The 25,285-nt window shown below is 46.3% G+C and overlaps 1 protein-coding gene across 2 annotated transcripts in view; it reads left to right on the top strand.

The window, feature by feature from the left end:
* The window catches only part of DAB1 (DAB adaptor protein 1), a 439,870-nt gene that overhangs the window by 230,117 nt on the left and 184,468 nt on the right, over positions 1-25,285 (top strand). The gene's annotated exons all lie outside the window — the stretch shown is intronic.

Here is a 25,285-nt window from a genome sequence, read left to right as displayed (position 1 = left end):
GTGTATTTTGTCTGATATGAGAATTGCTACTCCAGCTTTCTTTTGGTTTCCATTTGCATGGAATATCTTATTCCATCCCCTTACTTTCAGTCTGTATGTGTCTCTAGGTCTGAAGTGGTTCTCTTGTAGACAGCATATATATGGGTCTTGTTTTTGTATCCATTCAGCCAGTCTGTGTCTTTTGGTGGGAGCATTTAGTCCATTTACATTTAAGGTAATTATTGATATGTATGTTCCTATTCCCATTTCCTTAATTGTTTTGGGTTCGTTATTGTAGTTCTTTTCCTTCTGTTGTGTTTCTTGCCTAGAGAAGTTCCTTTAGCATTTGTTGTAAAGCTGGTTTGGTGGTGCTGAACTCTCTCAGCTTTTGCTTGTCTGTAAAGGTTTTAATTTCTCCATCAAATCTGAATGAGATCCTTGCTGGGTAGAGTAATCTTGGTTGCAGGTTTTTCTCCTTCATCACTTTAAGTATGTCCTGCCACTCCCTTCTGGCTTGTAGAGTTTCTGCTGAGAGATCAGCTGTTATCCTGATGGGGATTCCCTTGTGTGTTATTTGTTGTTTTTGCCTTGCTGCTTTTAATATGATTTCTTTGTGTTTAATTTTTGACAGTTTGATTAATATGTGTCTTGGTGTATTTCTCCTTGGATTTATTCTGTATGGGACTCTCTGTGCCTCCCGGACTTGATTAACTATTTCCTTTCCCATATTAGGGAAGTTTTCAACTATAATCTCTTCAAATATTTTCTCAGTCCCTTTCTTTTTCTCTTCTTCTTCTGGAACCCCTATAATTCGAATGTTGGTGTGTTTAATGTTGTCCCAGAGGTCTCTGAGACTGTCCTCTGTTCTTTTCATTCATTTTTCTTTATTTTGCTCTGCAGCAGTTATTTCCATTATTTTATCTTCCACCTCACTTATCCGTTCTTCTGCCTCAGTTATTCTGCTATTGATCCCATCTAGAGTATTTTTTATTTCATTTATTGTGTTTTTAATCGATGCTTGATTCATCTTTAGTTCTTCTAGGTCCTTATTAACTGTTTCTTGCATTTTGTCTATTCTATTTCCAAGGTTTTGGATCATCTTTACCATCATTATTCTGAATTCTTTTTCAGGTAGACTGCCTATTACCTCTTCATGTGTTAGGTCTGGTGGGTTTTTATCTTGCTCCTTCTCCTGCTGTGTGTTTTTCTGTCTTCTCATTTTGCTTATGTTACTGTGTTTGGGGTCTCCTTTTTGCAGTCTGCAGGTTCGTAGTTCCCGTTGTTTTTGGTGTGTGTCCCCAGTGGCTAAGGTTGGTTTAGTGGGTTGTGTAGGCTTCTTGGTGGAGGGGACTACTGCCTGTGTTCTGGTGGATGAGGCTGGATCTTGTCTTTCTGGTGGGCAGGTCCACGTCTGGTGGTGTGTTTTGGGGTGTCTGCGGACTTTTTATGATTTTAGGCCACCTCTCTGCTAATGGGTGGCGTTGTGTTCCTGTCTTGCTAGTTGTTTGGCATAGGGTGTCCAGCACTATAGCTTGCTGGTCGTTGAGTGAAGCTGGGTGCTGCTGTTGAGTTTGATATTGTGTGGAGCTGGGAGGTCTCTTGTGGACCAGTGTCCTGAAGTTGGCTCTCCCACCTCAGAGGCACAGCACTGACTCCTGGCTCCTCAATTTGGGAGGATTTGTTGTCTATTCGTGTATTCCACAGATGCAGGGTACATCAAGTTGATTGTGGAGCTTTAATCCGCTGCTTCTGAGGCTGCTGGGAGAGGTTTCCCTTTCTCTTCTTTGTTCTCACAGCTCCTGGGTCTCAGCTTTGGATTTGGCCCCGCCTCTGCGTGTAGGTCGCCGGAGGGCGTCTGTTCTTCGCTCAGACAGGACAGGGTTAAAGGAGCAGCCTCTTCGGGGACTCTGGCTCACTCAGGCTGGGCGGGAGGGAGGGGCACGGAGTGCGGGGCGAGCCTGCAGCGGCAGAGGTCGGCGTGACGTTGCACCAGCCCGAGGCGCGCCGTGCGTTCTCCCAGGGAAGCCGCCCCTGGATCCCGGGACCCCGGCAGTGGCGGGCTGCACAGGCTCCCGGAAGGGCGGTGTGGGCAGTGACCTGCGCTCGCACACAGGCTTCTTGGTGGCGGCAGCAGCAGCCCCAGCGTCCCACGCCCGTCACTGGGCTCCGCGCTTTCAGTCGCGACTCGCGCCCGTCTGTGGAGCCCCTTTAAGCAGCGCTCTTAATCCCCTCTCCTCGCGCACCAGGAAACCAAGAGGGAAGAAAAAGTCTCTTGCCTCTTCGGCAGCTCCAGAGTTTTCCCGGACTCCCTCCCGGCTAGCTGTGGCACATTAGCCCCCTTCAGTCTGAGTTCTCGCCGCCAGCCCCAGTCCTCTCCCTGCGCTTTGACCGAAGCCCGAGCCTCAGCTTCCAGTGCTGCGCGCCCCGGCGGGCGAGCAGACAAGCCTCTCGGGCTGGTGAGTGCTGCTCGGCACCGATCCTCTGTGTGGGGATCTCTCCGCTTTGCCCTACCCAGGTATGTGGGGAGTTTCTTGCCTTTTGGGAGGTCTGGGGTCTTCTGCCAGCGTTCAGTAGGTGTTCTGTAGGAGTTGTTCCACGTGTAGCTGTATTTCTGGTGTATCCGTGGCGAGGAAGGTGATCTCCGCGTCTTACTCTTCCGCCATCTTACCCGGAAGTCTCATTGACTTTAAATTGGATAAATGCTTATTGAAAAGGATACAGTGAATTGGTATTGGAGAGAGCATTAAAAAAGAGAGCGAGAAAGAGGAGAGCGAATAAAGACGTGTGGTTTCTAAATGCAGACTCACTGATTCCTCTTTGCGGCCCTCCTCTGGTCACACTGTGTGAATGTACTTGGGGACATTGTCCATATTAATGAAATTAGGTGTGTTAAGCCTGTGCACTGGAGATCCAAGTTGTATTGAAATAGCCTTGACTTTGAAACCAGACGGTCTCAGGGTGGCCACTTATTTAGGTGCGTGACCTTAGGCAAGGAAGTTGGCCTCTTTTGAGACTCAGGTTTGGTTATTAGAAAATTGGATGAGACGACGTATGGACACATCCTGCAGCCTCTGACACAGAGTAGGTGGTCAATCACTCTTAGTTCTATTTCCAGGTAAGTAAAGTCTCTGACTTTGGGGGCTCTAGTGTGGGGAACTTTTACACCCCATCCCCTGCTTGCCTCTCTTGATTAAGCTCAGAGAGGGCTAGACCTATCTTTTTTGTTTACTACTCCATACGTAGCACATTGAACGTGAGCAATAAATATTTGTTGGAAAGAATGCTGAGTGACATTAGCTGAACCAGTTCATTGCTATTGAGGTAGAACTGCCAGGAAATCCAAGTTTGTGGGAGATTTTGATTTACAGGGCTCATGAGAGACCCTGCCTCTTTTTTTTTTTTTTGCAGTACGCGGGCCTCTCACTGTTGTGGCCTCTCCCGTTGCGGAGCACAGGCTTCGGACGCGCAGGCTCAGCGGCCATGGCTCACAGGCCCAGCCGCCCCACGGCACGTGGGATCTTCCCGGACCGGGGCATGAACCCGCGTCCCCTGCATCGACAGGCGGACTCTCAACCACTGCGCCACCAGGGAAAGCCCCCTGTCTCTTATTAGATGGTCTCACAAATTCTCCTTTGAATTGGGTGCAGAGGGATCTTCCCCTCATGCTTTACAATAACTGAGGAACTCTGTAATAATAAGAGAATACACGAAGGGACCAGATGCCTTCAGAGAGGAGCCCCTTTCTCTGAAATTCAGTTAGCACCCTCCAGTGGGTGGGCTTTAATTTCCCACAAAGCAGCCTCATTTTCCAAAGGTGAGAGATTCATCTGCCAAACTGTTGCCACAATCTTTTTTCTCTGCATTGAAAGCTCCTTAAAATCAGTGTTGCCAATTGTATTTTAATGGGGGTGTGGGTTGGAGAATGGTCGCCATTCTTCAGAGCCTCCTAGGTGAATATCTGATCACAGTGAATGAAAGACACCTTTGGTAAAAGTAAATGGCAGTAATAAAACAGCACATCAGCCTTAGTCACAAATGCCAATTCAGCTTATATTTGTTGCTTGCCTATTCTCTGAAATACTTTGCATACATTTTCTCTAACCCTCAGGACAATCCCAGCAAAGCCTTTGTTAGGATCCCCACTGTACGTAGAAGGAGCCTGAAATGACTTTCCTGAGATCATGTCATCAAATAAGTGCCCAGGTCTGGAATCAAACTCTGATGTCCTCAAATCCAGGTCTTTCCCCTTGATGTTTCAGGTGTGCGTTAAGTACTAACCTGCTAGAACCACTGATAGTGACACTTAGCGTTTCTCTAAACTGGTGTTTCCATTTCTTGCTCTGTGAATCCTGAGGTCTGTGGAGGTGCCTCAGGAGCCGGGAGGTCAAGGACAAGCCTGAATAAATGGCACCCAGTGCCCCCCCACTCCCATTTCAAAAGAACTGTCTTATCTTTTTTAGATTTGGATGTTTCCTAGTACTATTTAATTTGGAAAAAAATTCTGTTGTTATTTTTTTTTTAAAACACTGCTCTAAGAAGGGTTTGATCCAAACCCAGCAAGGCATGCCTCCTTGTCCTTGCTGGTTTTCCAGAACTACAGTGCGTTGTGTTATGTCCTTCAAGGAAATAGGCATTGAGAGACATAGAGGATGAAAAAAGCATAGATACGGGTTTGGGTTGGAAGAGAGACAGTGTATCCGATGGAAAGGCCACAGAATGCAATAAGCTTTACCATTAAGGAATCACTCATGAGGCCTTTCTCAGCTGTCAGGTGGGGATCGTACAAGGATCCCCACTGGTCAGTTTGTTCTTGGTCAGTTTCATTTACAGGCTGGCCCCGTTGGTCTTCTAGCTGCCACTGCCACTGTTACGTGTGCTGTTGAGAGCAGCAATGCGGGCAGCATGGTGACAGCCAGTCTCAGGGGTGACTGGTTCCCGTCTCACCAAGGCCCCGTTACTCACTGTCCCAGGCAGTGGCTCACCGTTCAGCTCATCTACACACTTGTGTGTCAAGTCCCACACTTCACTTTCCTTGCCCTGAGGGAGCTTACAGTCTAGCAGGAAGAGATAGATGTACAAGCAAAGCTTAATGGAGAAGCCAAGAAAGCAGAGGGGGACATGACAAGAGGGGACTTGAAGGATTAGTAAGAGTTTGTCTACTGGAGAGAGAATGAAGGGATGGATCTTTCTGTCAGATTGGCCAAAACTTGGAGGTGTGACCAGTTGGCTGGCATTTATCCTGTGTGGCTGTGTTTGGGCGTGTGGGGGTTGTGTTCTTTCTTGTACTGCTTTGTAGTCAGTTTCCTCCGCCTGAATCCATCTCTTGGTGACCACCCCAACCTGCCGTATATTTCATCCACCTAACGCAGATCTCAACTAACATACGTCAACTTAAACCCCCTTTCCTTCCGGAGTCCCTATTGTGGGACGTTCTGACACACATTTGCTTGAATTGATGGTCTGTCTGCCTGCCTTTGTTGTACTGGAAGATCTTGGTAAGCAAGGACTGTGCCTGCATGTTCATCACTGGGGAATGAAGAAATGATGGAACACATAACGGGGAACGTGGGTTAAATCCAGATATGGCCAGCCTTGACTTTGGACTTCAACTTGAAAGCAACAGGGTCCCTCTGAACCTACTAAAGTGGGGAACTATATGATCTGATCAGTACAGAAAAAAGATAATTGGTACCAGTGTGATAACTTTTACCCACAGGTTTTCAGTGAGGATCAAATGAAATAATGAATGGATGTGTTTTTAAAAAATGCTCTTCTAAACTGTAAAGTGCTTATCCAAATGGAGGCTATAGATACTTTTTTTTTTTGACACCTGCTGTTCAGAATTAGTATTTCAATGAATGAACCCTCCTCATAATCCTCCAGTTTCTAATCCTGATTCAACCGGTAATTCAGTAGTTAACTCCATGTTACATTTTCTCTTCTTGCAGAGTGAACGCAGGTAAAGGGATCCTAGTTAGAGACCTGGCCTCTCTTTGCATTTCAATGCGCTCCCACATGGAACTGCCAAATTCCAAAGTGCTATTAAAATGGACAGCACACCAACAAAAATCTGTCCTCATCAAAAATTCAGGAAAATAAAATAAAAAGACGTAAGGCCACATTTTCAAAGGATTCAGCCTGACCCCCTTGTATTTTTTTTGTGTATGCAAAATGCATTTTTTTCACACCTGCAAGCACAGTCTCTGTAAGCCAACTATAGCCTCCAAATTGCCAAGTCTTAAAAAAAAAAAATCTGCTTTTCAAATTCAACCCAGAAATCCAGCAATGAAACAAGAATGGGGTGGAGGGCTGCCTAAAACTATTTATAGGAATATTGGGGGAGATAATTACTACCTTGCAGCTTGTTCTGAAATACCTCTGCTTGGCAGAAATATGGGTACCACACATCAGAGATTGAAGGGAATCCTTAAAGATGGCGGAATACTTGAATTTGTGACAGTGGCAGCTTGAATGTCTTCCTTTTCCTTAACCTATTTTTTTAAAACAGTCTGTGTAAGATGCTTTGGGAATTTAAACTGCATTCATTCATTCATTCATTCATTCATTCACTCATTCATTCATTCGTGTATGTAATCATCTTTCATCCGAACTTCCGTAGAGCTAACCTATTGAGTACCTGCCAGGCTTCAGGCTCTGTGCTAGTCTCTGTGGATTTAATGGTGAACACAAAGCCAGGTCCCTTTCTTATACATCTTCCAACTGAGTATGAATTATAGCCAGCTAATGATCTTCCAAAGAATTCTTTACAATTATGATAAGAGCTCTGGGAGAAAATGCTACATCTGCCTAGAAAGGAAATTTTTATGGGTGCAGGGAGTTTTGTCTGTTGTGTTCATGCTGAATTCTCAGGTCCTGCAACCGTCTTGACATGTTTTTTTGTATGAATTTTGAAACATAGAGTGTACTTTCAGAGCATAGATGAGAGAGCCTAACATCAGCAGTTAAGCCCAGGAAAGTGGAGTCTCCCGAGATGTGACATTAAAGCTAAGACTTGAAGAGTGACTGGGAATCAGCTGGTTAAGAACAGGCACAGGTAGGGAATAGGGAGTGTTCTTGGGGGAGGGAAGAGTTTGTGAGAAGGCCTCCCAGGAAGGCAGCTGCATGCCCTTGACCAGCGAGTCTGGAGACATAGGCAGGAGCTGGGTCACGTGGGATGTTGAAGGTGACGACCAACATGAGGAAGAAGTGCTTAAAGGGTTCTGATCTGGGATAGTCCCTACAGGTGGAATCCAGACAACTCTCCAGGGTGGTGGCATCTTGTGCACTGGGTCTTACAGGACTGATTCCTGGGAAGGGTTTGGAAGTTGATGGATACCATCTTTCAGCCAAGACGTACACCTGTAGACACACACCTAAGGTCCAGGGTAGCATGGTAGGCACAGAGTGAATGTTTTTTGACTAACAATGAATGAATGCTCATTCATGCCCACCATGAACGCCTGCCATGTGGCAAGCAAGAGGGGTTTCATTGAGAAAGGTACAGAAACTTGATGGCAAGGGGTTCTCTTTGCACTGTTTTCAACGGCTTTGCAGAAGAAGCAGTGGCTTCTGGTGTCAGATCCAGCCCTTGGTGTTGCTTAGCTGTGTGGCCTTGAGAGAATCACCTAAGCTCTCTGAATTTAATGTATGTAATGCATCAGGCACAGTGGCGGTCTCATGGTAAATGCTGCCTTAATTCTCTCATCGGCATTTGTTCATTCAAGAAACATCTGTTGCACGCCTAGTATTGCTCTGGCCCTGGGCTAAGTACTAAGGACCCTGTAATGAATTAGGACATTAAGAAAAATGTCTTGACTTGCCTACCTACTGCAGGTAGCTTTGCTTTGATTATCAAGTGAGCATATGTATGAAGATGTTTTGTAAATTGGAAAGTGATGTATAAACGTGAGTTGTTTTTTATTCTGTAACCTTGCCTGCTTATTGATCATCACCTTCAAGCATTAACCTACAAAATTACATGTGAAATCACTTGTGGGGCTGGTCAAATGTAATTATTAAAATTTTAACTAGCATTTATTTTATTCAGTTCCAGGCACTGTCCTAAGGGCTTTACATATATTAACTCATTGAGTCCTTATCACACTTCCATGCAGAAACTGAGGCCCAGAAAGATGAAGGCACTTGCCCCAGAGTGTACCATGGGAAGCAGCAGACTCGGGTTTGAACCTAGGGTCACTCTGCCTCCAGATCATGTGCTGGTCACCAGTACATGACATAGAGCACCAAGACTAGATTTTTATTTCTTTGTCAGATTAATCATTGCTTACTGCCTTCCCTCCCTGTCACAGAGTAAATAGCATGTTACATGAGGGCAGAGACCGTGTCGATGTTTACCCACTGTGCCTAGAACAGTGCCTGGTGCATAGTATGTGTTCAGTAAATATATGCTGGATGAATCCTTTCTATCAACTTAAACACACTATTTGATGCAAACAAATTGACCTCAGGCTAGAGTGTAGCTGAACCACAGCTATGCAGGGGCTAAAGATAGCCAAGGTGAGAAAGGGGCATAGTCACCAGTAATTTTAGATCTGCTAGGAGGCAGTATTTAGAAAGTGTTCCTTGCCTAAAGTTATTCTGATGATCTCATTTGAAATAGAGACTTGATTAAATGAAATACTGGTTTGATTCACATAGTCCTGTTAGAACTACAGCACTGACAGGGCTGATTGCTTAGAGACCAAGATCTCTTGGTCCCAAGCCCATAGGCTGCAGGTGTGCTCATGGTTCCAGGAGTTTGGGGGACCTCCCCGTGGCCACACAGCTTGTCGATGGATGGCAGAGGCAGGGCCAGAACCCAAGGTTTTGGCTCAGGAAATAAAGTGATGGTCTGTTATACCCAGCAGTTTGGGAACTGCTGATTTAGTTCGTGTTCCATGTTTCCCCAGTTTTGAACCTTTGATTTGGAGGTCAGTTAGGTAATTAATATGGGGGCTGTTAGGAGAGCAGGGCACAACACCAGAGCTTCTCATTCTGGCCCCCATTTGTTATTCATCTCCTTGGTGAACTGAAGCAATCATATCATTCCCCTGCTTTAAACCCTTTCATTGGCTGCTCATGTCCTACGGGAAGATCCCCATGTTCACTGTACAGAAAGATGCTTCAGGTTACTCCTGCCTCATTGCCGCCCTGCCCTGCTCGTGTCACCCCTCCTGAACTCAGGGTGCCCCACTACCATGCCTGCGCTCTGGCTTCCTTCCCTCTGCCTCTCCAGCCCTGCTCACCTCCCACTCAGGTTATTAAACTCAGCAGAGACTTCACCTCCTCTAGGAAACCATCCTGAGTTCTCCTCCCCACGTTTTGAAGGCAGATCCCCTTTCCTCTTTCCACTCCCACCACCTGGTGCTTGCCTGGGGCTAATATCTGCTGTGAACTTTTTTTTTTTTTTTTGCGGTCCGCGGGCCTCTCACTGTTGTGGCCTCTCCCGTTGCGGAGCACAGGTTCCAGATGCGCAAGCTCAGCGGCCATGGCTCACGGGCCCAGCCACTCCACGGCATGTGGGATCTTCCTGGACTGGAGCACGAACCCGTGTCCCCTGCATCGGCAGGCGGACTCTCAACCACTGAGCCACCAGGGAAGCCCTGCTATGAACTTTTTGAGAGAAGGCTTAGTCTGGATTCCTCGGTGAAATCAGAGTTGACTTCAGTACGTGGCAGGCACTGACTACATCATACATGTTTGTTCAAACAGATAAATAAATAACCAGTTAACTAATCTGCTAGATGGCACATCACACTAGGTGGGCCTCAGCTCTCTTTTGCCTCTCTTGGGGACTCTTTAATTTAGTGGCTTTTCTCTGAATATCCTGTACCTTTTCCACTCAACTGAGCCCTGATGCTCAACCTGGCCAGACCCCACCCCCTCCACAGACTCTGGACTCCCCCTGAGAAGGCTTGTAAGACTCTATATGTTGCATCTTGGACTAATTTGGGCCCCGCAATATGCTGCTGAGTATTAGCACCACTTGGCATTAGGCTAGATCCATCCTGCAGTAGACTGGTCATTCTTCTCATTTAATGGGCAAGGAAACATGGGCTCAGACATGGGAGAACACTTGACCCATGGTCACAGTCACATGGAGCTGCGTGGGGCTGAGGACTTCTGATTTCAGATCCTATCATCTCTTCTTTCCATATGGTCCAGTCTTTGGTGGCCGAGATTTTTGTTTGTTTGTTTGTTTGTTTTGCGGTACGCGGGCCTCTCACTGCTGTGGCCTCTCCCATTGCGGAGCACAGGCTCCAGACGCGCAGGCCCAGCAGCCACAGCCCACGGGCCCAAGCGCTCCGTGGTACGCGGCATCCTCCCGGACCGGGGCACGAACCTGCGCCCCCTGCATCGGCAGGCGGACTCCCAACCACTGCACCACCAGGGAAGCCTGGTGGCCGAGATTTTATTCCCCAGACGTGCAGTTGCCCTGTCAATATCCCATGGTTTCACTATAGTCAGAGTTGTTCTTGCACCAGGAAGATGTGGAAGAAATGATCCAAGCAGAGCCCATAGCCCCCTTGCTTACTCACAGCTGTTACGGCTGTGGTCTCATTTCCCCCCAGTGTGACACAGTTCCCCATAATGGTGGCCACTAAGCCACCAGGAGGCAAGCCAGCCATTGCTTCCCTCCAAGTCGTTAAGTGAAGGTGACAAAGCACCCTGGTGTTGAGCGTGTCTCTCTGGAGCAGCCCCTGTGTGGCCCATGTGAGCTGCACAAGGCACTTTCTGATGCCCGGTTCCTGGCTGAAGTACCCTATATGTGGATATCTTAAAAGATAGCTACTAGTTCATCCTCCTTTTAAAAAATAGGTAGTTAGAGCTTTTACTTTGCAAAAGAAGAAGTTACTCAGAGCTGCAGAAACCTTGTTTTTTTTTTAACATTTATTTTATCAAAGTATAGTTGATTTACAATGTTGTGTTAATTTCTGCGGTACAGCAAAGCGATTTAGTTACACATCTATAAACATTCTTTTGGTGCCCTGTTCTTTTGATTCCATTTCAGAGGGGACCTCTTAACAACTTCTTAGCAAGATAACAAGGAAGCGACCTAGAGGGTTCTCACGGTGGGTAGTTGGGACTTAGGTACCATGGCAGTTCTGAGTCCAGGCACCACTTCTCACTAATTGTAACCTTAGAAAGTGTTTTTCCCTTCCCCCCGCCTCCGTTTCCTCATCTGGTCAAGTCCAGTCTCTTCTCCACGCAGCTGCCGCAGGCTTTTTCTTTCAAAACAAATTTCGCAACACCACTGCCCTCTTTCGTCCCCTTCTGGGGCCTCCGTGGTGCCCCAAGCCCACTGCAGGGCGCTGGCCTTGACAGGCAGCCCCTTGGGAGCTGGACTCAACTGACCTCTTCTCTTATTTGCTCCCCACACATTTCAGCACCCCACACAGCCCTCCATTCACCCAGGCTGCCTGCTTTTTCACGGGTCAGCACCTCTACCTACTGGATCTCTGCCCTGCCTTTGCCTTTCCTCTCTCTCTCTCCTTTGAAATACCTTGTCTCCTCCTTCAGATTCCAGCTGACATGCCACTTCCTCTGGAAATTCTTCATTCTCCCAGGAAAAGCTGATGCTTAACGTGTGTGTGTGTGTGTGTGTGTGTGTGTGTGTGTGTGTGTGTGTTGTGTGTTGTGTGTTGTGTGTTGGGCCAGGATGTGGATGGAGGGGACATTTCCAGGAAAGGGAACAGAGAATGCAAAGGAGAAAGAATTTGGGGCCCTTGGGGGCTGAGAGGAGGCTTATGCTCCTGGAGTGTAGGGAGAGCGGTGGGAAGTGAGTCTCTAAACTGAGGGCTTTGGGGCCATGCTCAGGAGTCTGGATTTTATTCTGAATAGAGTAAGGAGGTTATGAGGGGTTTCATAATACTCTCTTTAATTATCTTGCTTTAGGACCATGTATGTCTTCCTGGCTAGACCGTGGATTTCTTGAGGGCAGCATCATGTCTTCAGCCTCCCCATCTCTTACTCTGTAGTGTGGTAGGTGTTGGTCAATGTTCAGTATTTAGTAGAATAGTTACAAAGAAGGGAAGGCTATGTTAATGAACCTAAGGCTGCTGGAAGTTACTAATATCCCTTCTCATTTCTTCCAGCTCGTATTTTAATATCCTTCTACCTTACTGGTGTAAGTTTGGCAGACAGAGTTTATGAGAAAAGCAGGTTTTCATTGATTGTCGTTGATGTTTATTGTGTGTACTCTAGCTTCATTGTTTTATATGCAGAGAATGTTTCTTAGGTGATATTCTTTGGGGAGATGATATGCAAAGAGATCTTCTCTTTCACTTTTACTAACACCTCTGCAGTTTGCTAAATCATCACCTTCCCATAGTGTTTAATCCACCATCTTGCTTTCCAGAGCATTTCCCTTAAGATTACATTCCCTGCGTTTTCAAAATAACTGACTCTAAAACATACAAGTGAGGCTAAACAGGTGTTTGTCCCTTCAGCCCTTTGGTGTCTGTGTGTCTGCCTCTCATAGCTGAGTGATAGAACTTGCGGCCTTGAGAAGAGGAAGTTATTCAAAGGGGATATGAAACTATGCTCTCTAATGAGTCCCTGGATATGGAATGAGCTGAATCTGGTTCTGAAATCGGGCTCTACTAGTAATTAGCAGTGTGGGCTCTTGAATGAACCACTTAATATGTGAAAGCTCCAGTGTCCCTATTTGTAAGTTGAAGATAATTGTAACTAGTTCATGTTGTGGTTTTTTTTTTTTTTTTTTTTTTTTTTTTTTTTTTTTTTTTTTTTGCCGTATGCAGGCCTCTCACTGTTGTGGCCTCTCCCGTTGCGGAACACAGGCTCCGAACGCGCAGGCTCAGCGGCCATGGCTCTCGGGCCCAGCCGCTCTGCGGCATGTGGGATCTTCCCGGACTGGGGCACAAACCCGTGTTCCCTGCATCGGCAGGCGGACTCTCAACCACTGCGCCACCAGGGAAGCCCCATGTTGTGGTTTTAACATCAGTTTTTAAAAAGAAAATGTACAAAGTGCTTGGAAAGGTTCTAACCCATAGTAAGTACTAAAGAAATGGTAGCTGTTATCATTAATGGTTAAAACTCTGCTTCTTGCTGGATGGCTTTAATTAAGTTAGTGAACTTTTGTGCTTCCATATCCTCATCTCTAAAATGGGGATAATGTTAGTAGTAATAGGTGTGTTGAGTGGATCCAATGAGCAAGTACCCATGAAGTGTTTAGGGAGTGCCTGGCATATGGTAAATCCTTGATGAATGTTAGCTTCTTTTATTACTAATATCAGTTACCATCATGTATGGTTGCTCCCTACTTTCAAATGTCAAATAAAAGTGAATTTCCAGACTATATAAAGGCTAAGTTTTACACAAGCAAAAGGGACTGTATCAGACATTATTGATTTTTCACTTAATATGATGTGCCTACGAGTCAGGAATATTTTCATTTTCTGATTTATCTGAATGTTTGTCTTAGTTGTGGTAACTGTAGTATTTTGGAGTCTCGCCAGTTTGGTTGACCCCATTGTAAGATGCCCAATGGCTCAAGGCTCAAAAAAATTATCTTCATTAAGCACAATTGTCTAGACCAGCTTTGGGCTAAGACTGAGAATTATTAAAGCCCTTTCATTAACCAAAATTTCTCCTCTTTATGTTGTCTAAGACTTCATCAAATGATCCAATAATGTTTGCTGAGCTCCCTGACTAGCCAAGCCTCCACGCACCTTCCACTGATGTTGCCTGGTCATCTCCTTCTGCCACATGACACATTAAAAAAGAGAAGAGAGGTTGCTGAGACATGAGCCCGGCAACCTCAGCTCCAGCTCTGGCTGTGATACCATGGTGAGGACAGCCACACTGTAGATAGCATAGATAAAACTGGCCCCTCCCTAAATAGAGAATTCACAGTCATGTGTCAGAAATGCCTTTTTGAAAACAGCTTTATAGGGCTTCTCTGGTGGCGCAGTGGTTGAGAGTCCACCTGCCGATGCACGGGTTCATGCCCTGGTCCGGGAAGATCCCACATGACGCGGAGCGGCTGGGCCCGTGAGCCATGGCCGCTGAGCCTGCGCGCGTCCAGAGCCTGTGCTCCACAACGGGAGAGGCCACAACAGTGAGAGGCCCGCGTACCGCAAAAAATAACCCCAAAAAACAAAAAACAGCTTTATAGACGTGTAATTGATATGCAATATATTGACATATTTCAAGTGTGCAATTTGATCCGTTTTGACATACGTGTACACCCGTGAAGCCATGACCAAGATCAAGGTAACTAAACATCCATCACTTCCGAAAGTTTTCCTGTCCCTTTGTCACCTTCCCTTCTGCCTGTTACTTCTACCCCTGTCCTCAGGTAACAACTGCTCTGCTTGCTGTCACTGTAGATTTGCTTTCATTTTCTAGAATTTTGTATCTATGAACTCATACAATTAGTACTCTTTTTTGCCAGGCTTACTTGACTGGGCACAATGATCTTTCTAAGGGAAATGTGAAGCCACACTGCCCACCTACAAAGTTGTGTACTCGGACTCCTACTTGTAATAGCCACAGATTACTGAGTGTGCGCTTCCCTGATGGTGCAGTGGTTAAGAATCCGCCTGCCATTGCAGGGGACATGGGTTCGAGCCCTGGTCTGGGAAGATCCCACATGCTGCAGAGCTGCTGAGCCCATGCGCCCCAGCTACCGAAGCCTGCACACCTATAGCCCATGCTCCACAACAAAGAGAAGGCACTGCAGTGAGGGGCCCGTGCACCACAAGGAAGAGTAGCCCCCGCTTGCCGCCACTAGAGAAAGCCCAGGTGCAGCAACGAAGACCCATTGCAGCCAAAAATAAATAAATAAAATAAATAAATATTTTTAAAAATTAAAAAAAATATACTGAGTGTATGTGCTACTCCTAGGGATTCTATGACTACCTCTCTTTAAATCCTCCTAATAACCCTATATTCTCATTTCATGGCTGAGGAAACTGAGGCTGAGGCTGAGGCTGGTTGCCCAAGGTCACACATGGGAGATGTATTCTGACTTAAAACTTACTTCAGGGGGCTTCCCTCGTGGCGCGGTGGTTGCGAATCACCTACTAATGCAGGGGACACAGGTTCAAGCCCTGGTCCGGGAAGATCCCACATGCCGCGGAGCAACTGGGCCCGTGAGCCACAACTACTGAGCCTGCGCATCTGGAGCCTGTGCTCCGCAACAAGAGAGGCCGCGACGGTGAGAGGCCCGCACACCGCGATGAAGAGTGGCCCCCGCTCGCCGCAGCGAGAGAAAGCCCTCGCACAGAAACAAAGACCCAACACAGCCATAAATAAATAAATAAATTTAAATTAAAAAAAAAAAAAAACTTACTTCATTCCACCTCGCTATTGGCTGGCGACAGTTTGGGCTCTGGTGAGAAGCCAGACGCTGTTTTGGAGAGAACTGGGTTCAGTCTTGGGCCTTGCCACAGTGAGACTTTGCCCTAGTTATTTAACTGCTTTCCACCTTAGTTTCCTCTCTGTAAAATGGGAATATCATGGTATAAGGCCAACATGTTCTTGAGAGAAATAAATAACGCATTTAAATGCTCAGCCTGTACACAGGAAGTGCTTGATGAATGTTAGGTCTCTTTGCTACCATTAATGAATGAAGGCAGAAAAAGTCCCCTTTAGTATTAAACAGATAACCTGTCAGTATCAGTGGACACCCTGTGTTGAGGAGTGTTCTAAAGGGTGAGAGCAAGAAAAAGAGGATAGAAGATCACGTTGAAAGTTATGTTGCTTTTTTGACCCAGTAGATTATTGCCTGGCTTCTACTAGACTCAACAATGTTTAATGAATAAATGATAGTGGAAGAAGGAATGAGCGTGCCATGTTGACATAGCACCAGGGTGATTCAGAGAGACAGGGAAATCCAAATCAGGCAAAAGTATATTATATCTACCCATCCCTTTGAAGGTAGAACTTGGAAGGGTATTTTCTTTTTCTTTCTTTTTTTTTTTTTTTTTTTGTGGTACGCGGGCCTCTCACTGTTGTGGCCTTTCCCGTCGTGGAGCACAGGCTCTGGACGCACAGGCTCAGCAGCCATGGCTCACGGGCCCAGCCGCTCCGTGGCATGTGGGATCCTCCCGGACCGGGGCACAAACCCGTGTCCCCTGCATCGGCAGGTGGACTCAACCACTGTGCCACCAGGGAAGCCCTGGAAGGGTATTTTCTATTCATTATCCCAAGACCTAAGATCCAAAGGTTATTACCCTTCCACTGTTACAAATGACCATAAGTACCAATAGGGGTGTGGATGGTAACAAGCCTCTTGTCCTGCCATCTGTCTGTAAGCAAAGCCTCAGGGGTGCAGTATGGGTCGCATCATAAATGGTAATGACGGGGCCGGCAGTGGGTATGGCTGTGTTCCCTGAGGACCGGCTGGACATCACCCATGGAATTGGGTTCTCTGCGTGGCTCACAACTGCCACTGTCACACAGGCCAGTGGGTTTCAGATGGTACGAGAATTTGAAGTTGGCACTGAGACTTGGGCTGTGCTAAGGAAACTGGCTCAGCGAGAGGAAAGGATTGCGTACACCTAAAATGTTAATGGATTTATTTTTTATGAACGAAGACCCAAAGGGGGAAAGGGATTTTCCCAAAGTGGCACAGCATGTTAGAGGAAGAGCCATCTCGGGCCCTCACAGAGCAGGCCTGCCCTTTGCTCTTGTATCAGCCATCAAAACCCCTCCTTTTATCACTGTCTTGGAGGGGAGGCATCAGGAAAAGCATCGAATAATAAAATATCCAGCACTTTTTGAATGTGCCAGGGGATGGATATTCTAGGCACTTTGTGTGAAATAACCCATTTAATCCTCACAACAACCCCACAAACTAAGAATCAATATATGCACATTTTGCAGATGAGAAAACGGAGGCACAGAGAGGTTAAAGTTACCTGACCAAGGCCACATCGCTAATAACTGCTGGGTCCAGGATTTCAGCCACGGTTTGGCTCGTTACCATGCTTTTACTCCATACTGTGGTGTTTCTCATTTAAATGAATTTATTTGTGAAAATTGATTAAATAATTAATTAATAGAGGGAATTCAGAAGTCTTTCCAAAGTTCATATATAAAAAGTTGGGGGGGCGGAAAAAGTAAGGGGGCTTCCCTGGTGGTGCAGTGGTTGAGAGTCTGCCTGCCGATGCAGGGGACACGGGTTCGTGCCCCGGTCCGGAAAGATCCCACATGCCGCGGAGCGGCTGGGCCTGTGAGCCATGGCCCCTGAGCCTGCGCGTCCGGAGCCTGTGCTCCGCAATGGGAGAGGCCACAGCAGTGAAAGGCCCACGTACCGCAAAAAAAAAAAAAAAAAAAAAAGTTGGTTGGTGCTATGAAAAATACGCATGATACCATGATATGGATGAACGTTGAATACATTATGCTAAGTGAAATAATCTAGTCACAAAAGGACAAATAGTGGATGATTCCACTTATATGAGCTACCTGGAGTAGTCAAATTCGTGGAGTTGGAAAGTAGATTGGTAGTTGCCAGGGACTGGAGTAGGGAGGAGAAATGGAGAGCTGCTGTTTAATGGGTACAGGGTTTCAGTTTTGAAAGATGAGAAGAGTTCTGGAGATTGGTTGGACAACAATGTAAATATATTTAACACTACTGAACTGTATACTTAACATGGTTAAGAAGGTAAATTTTATGTTATGTGTATTTTGCCACAATTTAAAAAATACAAGATGCAAGAAAAACACAATTTAATGGCTTTTTAAAAATAGGCATGATAATGGAATTGTAAGGTTTTGGTTTTTTTGTGTTTTTTTTGCGGTACGTGGGCCTCTCACTGTTGTGGCCTCTCCCGTTGCGGAGCACAGGCTCTGGACGCGCAGGCTCAGCGGCCATGGCTTACGGGCCCAGCCGCTCCGCCACATGTGGGATCTTCCCGGACCGGGGCACGAACCCGTGTCCCCTGCATCGGCAGGCGGACTCTCAATCACTGCGCCACCACGGAAGCCCGGAATTGTAAGGTTTTTTAACAAGGGAGGGCTAAACTACCCACTGCACCCTGCCCCCAGCCCTGCTGTGCTCCTTGGTGCAGAAGAGGTAGGAAGGTACCCAGAAGGGCACTGCCACGTGCAGGTGGAGAACGTGGGACATGGGGATGGCAGTGCTGTAATAAGAAAGACAAGTGGCCAAAGCAGAGGGAGGATGATGCTGGCAACAGCAGCTCACCCTTACTGAGTGCTTTGCGTGTTTGAAGTCATTCAGTCTTCTTTCACAGGTGAGTAACCTGAGGCCCGGAGAAGTGAAATCACTTACCCAAAGGCACACCTATAGTAAGTGGAAGAGCTGGGATTTGAAGCCACCTATGTAGGTCCAGAGCCCATTTGTGTGTGTGTGTGTGTGTGTGTGTGGTACGCGGGCTTCTCACTGTTGTGGCCTCTCCTGTTGTGGAGCACAGGCTCCGGACGTGCAGGCTCAGCGGCCATGGCTCACGGACCTAGCCTCTCTGCGGCATGTGGGATCTTCCCGGACTGGGGCACGAACCCGTGTCCCCTGCATCGGCAGGCGGACTCTCAACCACTGCACCACCAGGGAAGCCCCAGAGCCCATATTTTAACCACTGCATTCAGCTGCTGTGTTATGCTGCTTATCTGACACTAACAGCAGTTCTTATGGTTTCAGCTCTTGCAGTGCAGCATTGTTATTACAGTACGGTCGTCTATTCGATTTCACATCCATCCTATCTTTTGATTCTCACAGCAACCCTAGGAGATCAGCAGGGGTGGGCCACTTAGTACAGATCAGGCAATTGGGGCTCAGCGACCTAAGCAGGGTCACTACCCCATGAGAACCAGGTTTCCTGCCCCGACTCTGCACCAGTGGTCCAGGACTGGTGGTACACGCTAAGCCTTGCATAGGTGTACTTTGACATTTTGATCAAGATGGAAAAATCTCCCATCACTGTTACGGAGCCATCAAGGAGGAAGCAAGTAGGAGCACGTAGCATCAGGAGCACATAGGAGGACACAGGGCGACCCTCAAGAAGTGAGTCAGTGGGAAAGGAAGGGCTAGTGGATAGCCAGACCCCAGTACACACAGCGATTGGGCCATAGATATTGCTCGTTTGTTGTTTTGAGTCTTTAAATCCATTCAAGCTCCCCTACACATTCTCAGATCTGAAAGTGTGCCATGAGTACAAAAAGATAGAACATCGCACCATCCTGTGAGGTCTTGCAGGTGTGGGCATCTCCATATCTCAGTTAAGGAAACCAAGGCTGGGAAGCTTAATGGCTTTTGATAAAATGCAAAATCCCTAAGTTGAGGAGCTGAAGTCAGGTCCTCCATGACGAGCTTCTATTTTCAAGTTCCTTTCTCATTAGCGTGCATTTCCCATCACTCGTGATCCCTATTGCTTTGCATTGTTATGGCAGCTGACAACTCACCAAATATATACACAGTGGCATTATTTCACTTCCTGCTCTTCTGCGTCCTGTGAAGTAGTATGGCTGATGTGAACAGCTCCGTTTTTCAGGTGAAGAAACTGAAACTCAGGGAGTTAAGGGACTTAACTCTGGCAAATAAGTAATTATCTCCAGATCTGAAGTCTCTTCTTTAGATCAGATGCACAGTCCTTTGTACCAAAACAACTCGTAATTCTGAAGGATCCCCAATTCTGCACTTAGCCAGTTGAGTCGTGGAGCCCCTTGGATGGCACTATAGCACACCACCCCTCTAGACCCCTAACAGAGTCCAGCTTTGAATTGTATGTGGTTCTGCTTCTCTGTCCCCCTTTTGCGATGGTCTCTGAGAGGTGGGTCTGCCTTCCTCTCTGCGTTTCATCTTAGGTCTGTTGATTTTGAGCGATAAAGACTCATAGAGGTGGGTTGAATTGTTCCCTATTGGGGGAAAGTTTTGAACAGGCATTTTACAGAAGACAGAGTAGTCTCAGTAGCTAATGGGTCTTCCTGAGATTCACCAGGAGCTGGAACTTTCTCTTGAGAACAAGTACAGCAGTTTTAAGGTCTTGAAGACCCTGATTCTGATCCTGGTTCTGCTCCTTTCTTAGCTGTGTGACCTTGCCCAGGTCACTTCACCTCTCTGTGTCTTAGCTTCCTCATCTACAGAATGTGGTTTAGAATGTCTGCTTTTGTGCTTAAGAAAATTGTGTGAGTGCATCCTTATGGAATGGGAAGCACTTTGCATATGTTGATTATAGTTGAAGCTGGCTTCTTCCCTCATTGTCTTTCCCTCTCTTCTCAGAAGCAGTGGTTCTCAGAGTGTGGTCCCCCAACCAGCAGATCAGCCTCATCAGGATACTTGGCAGGAACTCACATCTCAGGCACCTACTGACTCAGGAACTCTGGGGACAGGGTCGGTGATCTGTTTCTTAACAAGCCCCTCAGGTGATGTGATGCTCACTCAAGTTTGAGAACCATTTCTCTCAAGTGGACTTCTCTTTTGGGATCTGTTCCTGTTTCTAGCTTTTGAGCAGGAACGAACATTGATTTGAACATTATGCGTCAGGTTCTTAGCCCTCCCCCTAACACCACATTCTGTTCAGTCCTAGCATGAGCTGCTATACACTCCCGGGTATCCTGCAGGATCACTCAGGCCATAATGGGCCATTATGGTGGTTTTGTTTATTTTATTTTTTCCCTCTGCTATTCTCTGCCAACAAATGTTGAAATACTTCTGAGAACTGGCCAAATACCCCGGTTTTGGACAGGCCTCCTTGTCTTCTTAATTACTCTCCTTGGAATGCCCGTGCCCATCCATCCAGTCTCTTCTCCAATTGGTGGATGGATGGGCCTAATTCTCCTCATCAGTGACAATGTGGTGGCACCTTTATAGCTCCAGGCTTGATATCGTGACCTGCCTGCACTTTCACTGTCAGAGATGACAGGGGTCTCAGGAAAGCAGGTGGCAAGTGCTCGGGAGAATCTATTAGGGTTAGTGATTCCTGCAAAGCCATTTGCTCCAGACAAGAGATTGCTTACAAATAACTCTCTCTCAATGAGCCAGGGTCTGTTACCCACTAATTATTTTTGGATTAGGAAGGGCTAACAGGACTTGGCCTTGGAAGCTCAGAATAATTTGAGTAGATAACTAGCTTGCTGTGTTCCCCAGAGGAAAGAAGGATCTGTGAGATCAAGGTTTCAGCACTTTGATTGAAAGGAAACCATGCTCTTGTTTTTCTCTGATAAAGGTTGATACAAGACTACCTTTATATGATTTTCCAAATGTCAACTATTGTATCTTGTGGTCAGATCACTTGGAGGATGCTGCTGCTGTGACATCAGCTTCAATGTTCTTATGGTAGAAAAAAGTAGATTGCAAGGGACCAGCGAGGAGGGAAGGAGACTAATGATACAGAGGTGATTGGGATCATCCAGACAAGTGGTAGCAAGGGCCCTGATTAAAGCTGTGGAGTGGAGTAAGTCAAGTGAAGTCCAACAGCATTGGACTTGAATTTCTGTCCCCCAGCCCTCCCCACTCCTCTGAGCCCTGAGACCTTGGGCAAATTAAGTAAGAGTCTCCATTGGCTGATTTCTAAACTGAGGGAAAATAAATAACCCTGGAGCATCATCATGAAGATTAAGTGAGAAACTTTTTAGGATGAATTTGTTTGAGCAAAGGACCTGGTACATAGTAAAGACTCGACAAAGGCTAGCTCTAATTATTCTTATTGAAATAGTGGTCATGAGTTAACGTGGTGAGTGAGGCAAGGAGGAGAGTCTAGGACTGTGCCCCAGGAGTCTTTCTCGAGTCACCGGTAAATGGAACAATTTGGGATAATGAGAGAAACAAAATTGAAGTCAAGCCAAAGACCAGAAAGTAACAAGGAGAAGCAAGGTAGATGTGATATAAAAGCACTGGGGCTTTGAATAGATCACACACACACACACACACGCACGCACACACACACACACACACACCCACCCTCTGCATTGATGATGACATCAGACAAATGAAGTGTGAGAATATCCAAATGACGGCTCTCCGTGCCTTTTCTCTGGGTCATTATGAAACAGTCTCCAATTAGCTATGAGCCAAATTCTGGTCTTGCTTTTTTCTTTTTTTTTTTTCATTAGTTCAGAACCCTTTTTTCTCCCCAAAGCCCCACTTATAATTTCTTTCTTTCTTCCTTTCTTCTCTTATGGATCACACACATTGAATCATTATCATATAGTGATGACTCATGATGAAAATTTCCATTTCAGAGCGTAGATGTTCAATGTGCTTAATTGGATGGGAAATCTAAACTAATTGTCAGGTGGATTATCAGTGAGACGGTCTGCCTGAGAGGTTTCAGCACCCTACTCATGCACAGCACAGGGCCGTGGGGAATGGCCTTTCTTTTTTTCTCCTTTTGCTAAAGAGCCAGATGGACTTTGGGTAGAATCCCAGCTCAGCCACTTATTGGGTAAGTAATTTTTAGTAATTTACTTAACCTCTTTTTCAGCCTTAGTTTTGCCTGCCATACACTGGGGATACGAATATAAATATAGGTCATATATTTGCCAAGTCTTCCCTGATCTCCCAAGCCTGGATTAGATGTGCCTCCGCTGTGTCCCCACAGCACCCTGGACATTCCTTGTCATGGGGTTTTGCATGTCCACTTAGAACTGTTCATATGATTGTCATCATTAGATATCTGTGTTGTGTATCACTGTGTCCCCAGCTCTATCCTGAGTGCCCAGAATGTAGAAGGTGCTCAGTAAATACTGGCTGCATTGAATTGAATAGAGTGTCCTTGAGAAATTGCTTTGCCCTTCCCCTTCCACATGCCTGTTAGTCGTCTCCAATCTCAGGAGGTAACAGTGAAAAGAGTCTTCCCTTACACAATTTTATTAATAACAGTCCTTGCAATTCGTTGACCACTTATATTGTTTCCAAAGCCCTTTCGTGTCTGGGGCATCCCTGGTCAGGGCTTGTGCAGCTGAAGGAACAGAGTAGGGCTCAGCAGGCAGGCACCAGGTCTCCATCATCACAGAGTCAGGTAGGTCGAGGAGCTGTGATCTGAACCTGAGCTGGCATGACTCCACAGCCCACGCTCCCTCTCCGGATTCCTCTCTCAGGGTTTGCTCTTAGGTTTATCTCCATTGCTCTCCCTGCCAATGCTCTTTACCACTTCTGTATTGGTTGCACGGACCAAGATGACGTGTTCACACAAGGTGTAGGAAAGCTTACTCAACCTAAGGAGGCAAGATGCCCCCTCTGATTCAAAGATCAGAGACCCTCCTCTTTCTTTAGAGATAAATGTAATCATTTTGGTAACTTTTTTTTTTTCTTAAGTTGACCACTGATGCACCTGGGTTAATGGAGGGAAACTTTTTCCTTTCCGCAATTGGTTTTGGACTTCTACCCCCAGCCCCCAAATTTTATTCAGAAATTAACTTAAGGGTTTTATTCTCTACTGGAATGTTCTTTGTGGGTGTGTCTAGGGTACTCTCCAGCCTTGGCCTGGCGATCTCAAAGGACAAGATAGCAACCCCCGGGGGGCATTGTCAGCCCCAAGGGAGGTGTGCTGTGTGGGCAGTGGCCACATGCCCAGATTTCCTAGAAAGTTCCCAGTTTTTAGTGTCCTGTTCCACAAGCCAACGAGCACATTGATGTCTTTGGTACATGCAGTTTCCAGAATCACATGCAACTTGCTACGTAAAATGTGATGCCTTATAGTAAGATGCTGTGGGTTTTCTACACCCTACCTTGTTACAAAGATGAAATGAGGGGGTTTATAGAGATATGTACATTATAGGGCATATTAGTTACATAACTAATATGAACCGAGGAAAGAGATGATGGATAAAAAATCATGCAGTAAGATCCTGTTGTTTGGCCTGAACTTCCTAGTGGTCAAAGGAAAAAGACAAATAGTTTTAAGATTTACAGTGTCTAGTCAAAACAAAGCTGCTTTGGAGAATCACAGAAGGTATGTGCTTCATTTAAAGTGGGTGCACTTTTTTTTTTTTGCGGTACACGGGCCTCTCACTGTTGTGGCCTCTCCCATTACGGAGCACAGGCTCCGGACGCGCAGGCTCAGTGGCCATGGCTCACGGGCCCAGCTGCTCCGCGGCATGCGGGATCCTCCCGGACCAGGGCACAAACCCGTGTCCCCTGCATCGCCAGGCGGACTCTCAACCACTGCTCCACCAGGGAAGCCCTGGGTGCACATTTTTAAATTCAGTGTGCAGTATGAAGTTTTTATACTACTCCAATTTCAAAAGTGGAAAATGTATATCTGGGATCTTTTTAGATCGTACCTTTTTGGGGGGTGACAATAGCCATCAAAATTTGGCACTCCAGTACAAAATGGAAATCAAGCAGCCTCGAACTAAGCTTCAAGGAATTTTCAAGACAGTAGAATAGTCTGTTACTTCAATAGACAGTCTGTTACTCAATTAAAGAGCATATATTATTCCTTATGTAACCGAAACAGAGTTAGTTAATTTCCCAACAAAACATCCTAAGACTCCTGGCAGGCCTTCACTTGGAATCCAGAATGTCTCTACATCACTAACGGGTCTTTGCTAATTATAAAATTCTTGAAGTTGGGTACTGGCAGAAAGATGTTTTGCACACTTTACAAGTAATATGCCTCTGTGGAGGTGAATGCTGACTCGTGCATTTCAGGTTGTGGCTTATTTGGATATTCATAAGGCCCCTGTTTGCTGATTATGTCAGCACAACCTCTTTATTGAATTATGGATTGGGTATTTAATCAAGGCCTGTGCCTTATTATTAGCCATGTAACATTCCATTGTTTCAGTGGAAAATGGAATGCGTAAAACCTGATTCACATGAAAATCTATTGGCCCACTAATAAATAATGTTTTACAGAGGGCTCTTTCATATCCCTGTAATCCCTATCTGCCAGGGAAGAGGGAATACATAAGCACACCTCACGCTGATGGACTGGGACAGCACTCCCGTCACAGTGGTGGCCAGCTAGACTCCCTGCGTGCGTTTTCGTGAGTTTGCTTCTCCTGTTGTAATCCTGGACTCGAGAGTTGGGGCTGTTTGTGGACAAACACTGATACATGTTAGAGAGAGTTTATATTCTAGTGTAATCGCTCAGTGAGGAGGCTTGATTTAGTCTAGTGATTCTGACGACTTGGTTGCATCTTAACACTTAACAGACCATTGCCTGGGCTCCACCTCCGAAAACTTGGATTCACCTGGTCCAGGTGTCCCCAGGTGAATCCTGACATGCAGCCAAGATGAGGAGCACAACTCCAACAGTTACCCTGTTTAGTGCCTGTGAGTCCCAACTCCACACTAGACTCTCTGAGGGTGGAAATCCTCCATGCTTTCTTCTTCTGGAATCTCAGACTCAGGAAGTCTGGTGGGGCATTTGTGGCT

Source organism: Mesoplodon densirostris, chromosome 2 (assembly GCF_025265405.1).
Source record: "Mesoplodon densirostris isolate mMesDen1 chromosome 2, mMesDen1 primary haplotype, whole genome shotgun sequence".
In the NCBI taxonomy this organism is placed as follows: domain Eukaryota; kingdom Metazoa; phylum Chordata; class Mammalia; order Artiodactyla; family Ziphiidae; genus Mesoplodon; species Mesoplodon densirostris.
Note: the sequence above shows the minus strand (reverse complement) of the source record. Positions and strands in the feature narration are given on the sequence as shown.